At 35.2% G+C, this 6,942-nt stretch overlaps 1 long non-coding RNA gene across 1 annotated transcript; it reads right to left on the bottom strand.

The window, feature by feature from the left end:
- Positions 1-269: 269 nt before the first annotated feature.
- On the bottom strand, positions 270-1,774 carry LOC110925574. The gene is made up of 3 exons (XR_004891815.1): positions 1,303-1,774; positions 697-782; positions 270-354 (listed from the first exon to the last, which is right to left on the bottom strand). It is a non-coding gene; the product is annotated as an uncharacterized LOC110925574 (long non-coding RNA).
- Positions 1,775-6,942: the final 5,168 nt, after the last annotated feature.

Here is a 6,942-nt window from a genome sequence, read left to right as displayed (position 1 = left end):
TTTTTCCCAATTTTACCTATCGGTTGGTCATTTTTCCGCAATTAACTATTTCTAGGCGTTCGACCCGCAATTGTTTTTGCCTAGAACTTTTATACACATCTAAGGGTTTCAAAATCATAATATAAGTTTCTAGGCAACCTCTAAGGGTCGTCTACATTGTTTACCTATTAAGGGCTCTTTGGTCACATTTAGTCCTTCATTTTGAAATGAAGGATTTCGGCTAGATGTTAGACCTTCTTGCACTTTTAACTATAAATTCACGTATGCGTACCTGGCTTGGATCATAGTATTGACCCGTTTACATACTTCTTGCTTTAAATTTTCTAATTAAAGCAACGCAACACATGTTATTTCCTGAAATCACAAAACTCAACAAGCGATTGTCAATTGTTATTGCCAAATGGTGTTATCCACACCATTTGACCCATTTAGTCTAATTGACCATTTGTCCGTGTTGAGATGGTATTTAATTACCATTTCACCCCTTTTACCTATCCCGGTTTTCTTTGAACTTGTTTTACTTAAAACCGTTTTTAATTATTCGTCATTACATGACTAATTTACCATTTTCCCCTCATTCCAACTCTCATTGAATCGCGTCGGAATATCATATACCAACCACTTAGTAGCATTCATATCATTACTTGAAATTAAGTAACTTTGCAAATAATGTAAAGGGGCGTAAGCTCTAGTTACCTCGCATCCGAATACGTTTTCCTCTCGTGCTTGATTCGTTTGACCGCTTCTTTTCCAAGCCTCCACCTAGCTCGTCAGGCGACAAACTATCATTATTCACAAGGTGGTTAGATTAGTCATTTCAATTCACGACTATTCCACCTTACGTATTTAGTCAAACAAGGCAATTACGCGTTTCATTCGTAATCTCAACATATAACATTCACTTAGGCATTTTAACAAACACCTTGTGGGCATAATTTCTCACAATTTATTAACAAGCTCAATACTTGTCATTTAGCCATGGTTAACATCAACTAAGCATGTTTACATAAATTTTCACATTAACAAAAATCTGAATTTACTTCCTAGAACTCAAATTACACTAGAACCACAATTAAAATTCTAGTGTTTAACATGTTCCTACTACACCCACTTATCACCTTCAATGGTGATTGTGAATTCACAAGAAATAAGCATGATTTCAACATGTGATTGACTAGGGTTTTACTCCTAGACATTATATCATCCCTATTCTATCAAATTAACAAACATGCATCATCAAATTTCAGATTTCCCAAATTCATGAGAATTTCAAGTAGAGGATTTTCATGAATTTTCACATACCTTATGATCTCCTTTCAATGGGGATCACGAATATATGCTCGATTTTCGTTTTGGACTCGATTTGATCCTTCAATTGGTGGTTTTGATGTGAACTAGGGTTTTGGGGAGCTTGAAGTCGCCCCCTGCCTTCTGATCGAACCCAACAACACAAACAAGTGTTGTGTTTTAATTTTTTTTTTGTTTTATTATTACTAGTTTTCACTTACACAACTTTAGTCCCTCAAGTTTCATTTTTCTTTTGTTTTAACATTTTAACTACTCATAAGTTGTCATTTAACTAGGTTAATGCCAATCCTGGTTAGTTTATTTTACCAATTTTATTTGTAACTAAATACAAATTTAAGAATGTGTATTTTCGGGATGTTACACCCTTCTTATTTTAAATCCACAATCCCTCTTATTAACTAAACCATACATTTCTAGTTAACTTAGCGGGTTTCGGGGATATTTACGACTAAGTTTATTTTAGGTCCCGTTAACTCAGACCTTTTATAAACTTTATTTATCCATAGACCTTTATTTATCTTTTTATTAAATATTAGGTTTATTTACTTAAAATTCCTAATATTCACCGGGTAAATTTTATTACTAATGGTACTTTACCCGTCTTTTAGTATTAACGGGGTTTGATTACCAAACCCGTTTTCGGGGTCTTACAAGTCTACCCCCCTTAAAGAGGTTTCGTCCTCGAAACCTTTTTCCTTCATAATTTATAGAGTTTAACTCCATGCATATGCTCTCAATAATCAATTGAGCATTGCTCATATTTTAATCGATTGTTAGTATTACCAGAAAATTATGGTAATACCTTTTTGGTTACAAAACATCTACGTGCCCCATTTGACATAATGCAACTTGAAATAACGTAATTTCGTTATTTCTACTAGCTTAGTTAATTTAGCGATATCCATATCATCGAACCCTTTGTGAATCAGTTTCCTTGACCTGTTTAATGGTCTTTAGTGAAATCTTTCATTTTTTTAACTACAATTTCTTTTGTTTTCAAGTTCATTTATTCGGTTCAGTTATACCGAATCCTCTGCTTATACGCAACCAAATTTGTTTAAATGACCTTAACCGGTCTCACTAACTAGACTTATTAGTCCGGTTACTCTTTACCGCTCGCTTGGTTATAATGTGATTCTACTTCACATTGTATTTCTTGACCCTGATCGGGTCACATCATGTTTAATTTATATCAACCTTTCATTTCTCGAAAATATCTCTTTTCGAATATATCGTCTTGCGCCTATCCGTGTCAAGACTTGTATATTTTAATATTAACCTTTTCTTAACTTCTCTCATAATACTTATATATTTGTTAAACGTCATTTCTTACTAAAACTAAATTTTAGTTTAACGTTTTCTCTTCACCTTGCCTTATGTCCTTTTATTACTCCTAGGAATTTTAAGTCTGAGGATTCATTTTTTTCCGATATTATTTAATTCGTGGAATTAAAATCAGTTCCCACACTTAACTCACCGACCCGTAGGTTCTTTTACTCAGCCTTGTAGGCTATTCCTTTAGATTTTTGCACCTTTTTAAGGCGAGACCCTTATGATCCCTTTTTGCTTCAATTCATGACCCGTGGGTCATTTTGGCCCCGTAGACCTTTACACTAATTAATATCCCGTAGGTTATGATGATCCCGTAGATCATCTTTTATTCTAGTCTTTGTTCAAATGTGTATACGTTTATATACGCATATGGCGTTAAGGCACCCCTTTTTATGTTTATAATTATTCACCTTTACTTTTTGGATTTCATTTGACCTTGACCGTAGTCTAAGGCTACATTGTTTTCTTTCGAATCATCTTTCCGACTTCTCGACTTCCAACTTCGATTTACACGTCGGTTTTTTTTTTTTTTTTTATACTTACCGTTACCCGGTTCATACTTATACCCCTTTACGTCCCATTACCCGGGTTCTTTTATTTTAATGTTTTTAACATTTTTTTTTTGTTTCGCTAGTTTGCGTTTTTCCTATGTATATTCCTTTATGAGCCATCACGTAGGTTCATTAATGTTTCGCGCTTCCATTATTCGGTTTGCGCTTACTTGCACTACCAAGTTTTTATACTTTATTTATCTCGTTTGACTTGTTCGTGTGAAATTTCATCACTTGTGAACATCAAACTCTGTTCTTTATTCGACCCGTTCAACTTTAAAATAGTTGAGCGTAGTTATTAACATTTCTGTTTGCAAATTCTCATTGTCTTTTAGTCATGACTCATATTCCGAGTCTTTTGACTTTCTGTTTCGCGTTCCCGTCTCTTGGTTTACGCATTCTTTCCAAATCCTACCCATTCATCGGGTATCCTTACCGTGATCCTTTTCAAGTAACCATTTCTATATGGTTTTAGACGTTATTTTAATTTAATTGGTCGTCTTAGCGAGACCCATCGCTTTTATTCAATCAAGTCCTTTATTCTTTATTCAATTCGTTTGACTTGTCCATGTGAATTTCATCACCTGTGACAGTCAAACTTTTATCCTTATACGTTAGCATTCCTATTAGTTGGTCTGTATTTCCATTTACTTTAATCTTTGTCCCTTCTCTCGGGCTCGTTATTCTAACGTAATACGCTCCCGTCATCCGACTTGCGTTTACGTTTGCTATCAAACATCTTATTTGTTTGATTCATTTGGGTACCTTTTTAATTCGTCCCATTCACCCCGTCCCTACTACATCGAATGTAAGTATGTCCATCATAAAAAGTTCATGACATCATGTGTTCACTGCTTACTTGGCCAGAGTAAGCGATCAACACATGACACACATGACCTTTTCATAATTTCCGCACTACACCCCATGTAAGTGACGCCTCTCATCTTTCTATATTCTGGACTTTCATTGGCAACCATTTATTTAGTTACCATTTAACAGTTATTTGATTTACATGTTTTATTCATGAACATATACAATGTTTTTTTTTTTTTTTTTAAACTAATATATAATCACATTTGTTAATGTGATTGCTACTTTTCTCAATAGTATTAAATTGAGAGTTTCCCACTTGGATAATTACCCCAATCCAAGTTTCCATATGAACAAATCTTGTTACTCATTTGTTAATCATCATCGTGAATGACACATTTTCTATTAAATTTCTCTTGGAAATCAGGTTTTCTAAGTTCTATCATATGTGTATGCAACCGTCATTACTTACGTGTTTGTTGCATATTGCTACTTGTGCAATTAAATTTTTAAAAGTGTGCACCTGGTAATGCTTGCCCCGACGGGCGTTTCTTGCCTTTAACTTTGTTCGCGGTCGTTACGCGATTTAGTCCTTGGTGAGCATGCTCCTCTTGTCATACTTTGGACCGTTCTTCTATCATATCCGTAATTTGTTAAGCTCTCGCTATCCTCATATGCGAGTGTCCTTCAACTAAAACACATACAAATGTTAGTAATTTCAACATTAAAGGATGCCCGTATTATAATACAAAGCTTTTTCTACTATACGCGTCAACATGCGTATTTTCGTCAACTATATCAATCATTTTAATTTGGGGTAACGTGTATCACATGATAGCCCTATGTGTTGTTTACAACACTTTAGCATGCTAAACTATTAACATACTTGTACTTACCGGATTTGCGATCAAGCCTCGAACCGAACACTTTATTCTTCTAACCTTGAGCTCTGATACCAACTTGTAACATCCTAGTTATTATTTAACATTTTACGTATAATTTAAACACATAATCATGTAATTACAATCACAATTATAATGAAAATACGGGCTTGTTAAAAAACTTTTATAATTTGAGCGATATACATAATGTGATTTAATTCGCCGTTTAGAATAACGACACAACAACGTTGCGGAAGCTTTATTAAACATGTGTTCGGTTCCTCATTGAGCTTGACGCTTGATCTTCATCCGGGCTCTCAGCGTACACCTGTGTTCAAAACCAACTCAACAGTTAGTTTTGATACTTTAAATAACGGTACCAATCAAGATAAATGATAATGGAAAGAAATCCCAAGGATAATCTCTTGATCCAAAACATTGGATTTCCAACTGGCCTCCACCGTAACTTACGGTGGCACCGTAAGTAAGTTACGGTGGTCTCTGTTTAAGACTTTCCCCACCGTAAATCAGTAGGGGGCTGCCGTAAAGCCTTCAGCTCCACCGTAACTTACGGTGGCACCGTAAGTTACGGTGGCCCCTGCATTCCAGCTTTCCTATTTTGCCGTTTATTTGCACGAAAACTTTCGTATCTTTCAAACCGCTTATCCCATCTTCACCTACGGTCAAAACCATGTAAATAATTAGTTTTGACACTTTAATAATCGAGTATAAACAAGTTCCGTGCTTAACGTAACAAAACAAGAAATTATTTTTGTTTTGTTTTCAGCCCCTTCACCCGGCCGTGTCAAAAAGTCACCCGGCCGTGTCAAAAAGTCACCCGGTTGTGTCAGTTAACATATATTTTTCACAGCCCAGCCACCCGGCCGTGTCAAAAAGTCACCCGCCCGTGTCAACTCTGCACGTCTATTTTTCATTAGTTCTTACCGAAACGGACATAACTCTCTCGTTTTTAATCCGTTTTACACGATTCTTTTTCCTACGCGTCCTTAATTTAATTCTCCATCATATGGAGTTAAAATCCGACATCCGGATTAACAAAAATTTAAGACTTTTAAGTCTTCGGCTTATTACCATTTTTACCCAAATTTTGACCCGTTCATGAATTCATCTAACAAACTTGATTGTGGCCCTTGTTTCTTTCGTAAACATAATATTATGATTATTTCCTATTGTACAAGGTTCAAATCACGGGTTATTACACATTCTTAACTCGTTTCGCTAATACTTCTATTTCGACCCGTTAAGGGTATTTACGCATTTTGGTCTAGAACTTGTGCTTTTCTTTTGATACTACAATATTTTCCATGTCTAATTAACTAGAAATATTCCACCACAACTATTTTGTGGTGGATTTAACATATGAACCCCTTTTTCCCAATTTTACCTATCGGTTGGTCATTTTTCCGCAATTAACTATTTCTAGGCGTTCGACCCGCAATTGTTTTTGCCTAGAATTTTTATACACATCTAAGGGTTTCAAACTCATAATATAAGTTTCTAGGCAACCTCTAAGGGTTGTCTACATTGTTTACCTATTAAGGGCTCTTTGGTCACATTTAGTCCTTCATTTTGAAATGAAGGATTTCGGCTAGATGTTAGACCTTCTTGCACTTTTAACTATAAATTCACGTATGCGTACCTGGCTCGGATCATAGTATTGACCCGTTTACATACTTCTTGCTTTAAATTTTCTAATTAAAGCAACGCAACACATGTTATTTCCTGAAATCACAAAACTCAACAAGCGATTGTCAATTGTTATTGCCAAATGGTGTTATCCACACCACTTGACCCATTTAGTCTAATTGACCATTTGTCCGTGTTGAGATGGTATTTAATTACCATTTCACCCCTTTTACCTATCCCGGTTTTCTTTGAACTTGTTTTACTTAAAACCGTTTTTAATTATTCGTCATTACATGACTAATTTACCATTTTCCCCTCATTCCAACTCTCATTGAATCGCGTCGGAATATCATATACCAACCACTTAGTAGCATTCATATCATTACTTGAAATTAAGTAACTTTGCAAATAAT

This window comes from Helianthus annuus, chromosome 4, assembly GCF_002127325.2.
Source record: "Helianthus annuus cultivar XRQ/B chromosome 4, HanXRQr2.0-SUNRISE, whole genome shotgun sequence".
In the NCBI taxonomy this organism is placed as follows: domain Eukaryota; kingdom Viridiplantae; phylum Streptophyta; class Magnoliopsida; order Asterales; family Asteraceae; genus Helianthus; species Helianthus annuus.
Note: the sequence above shows the minus strand (reverse complement) of the source record. Positions and strands in the feature narration are given on the sequence as shown.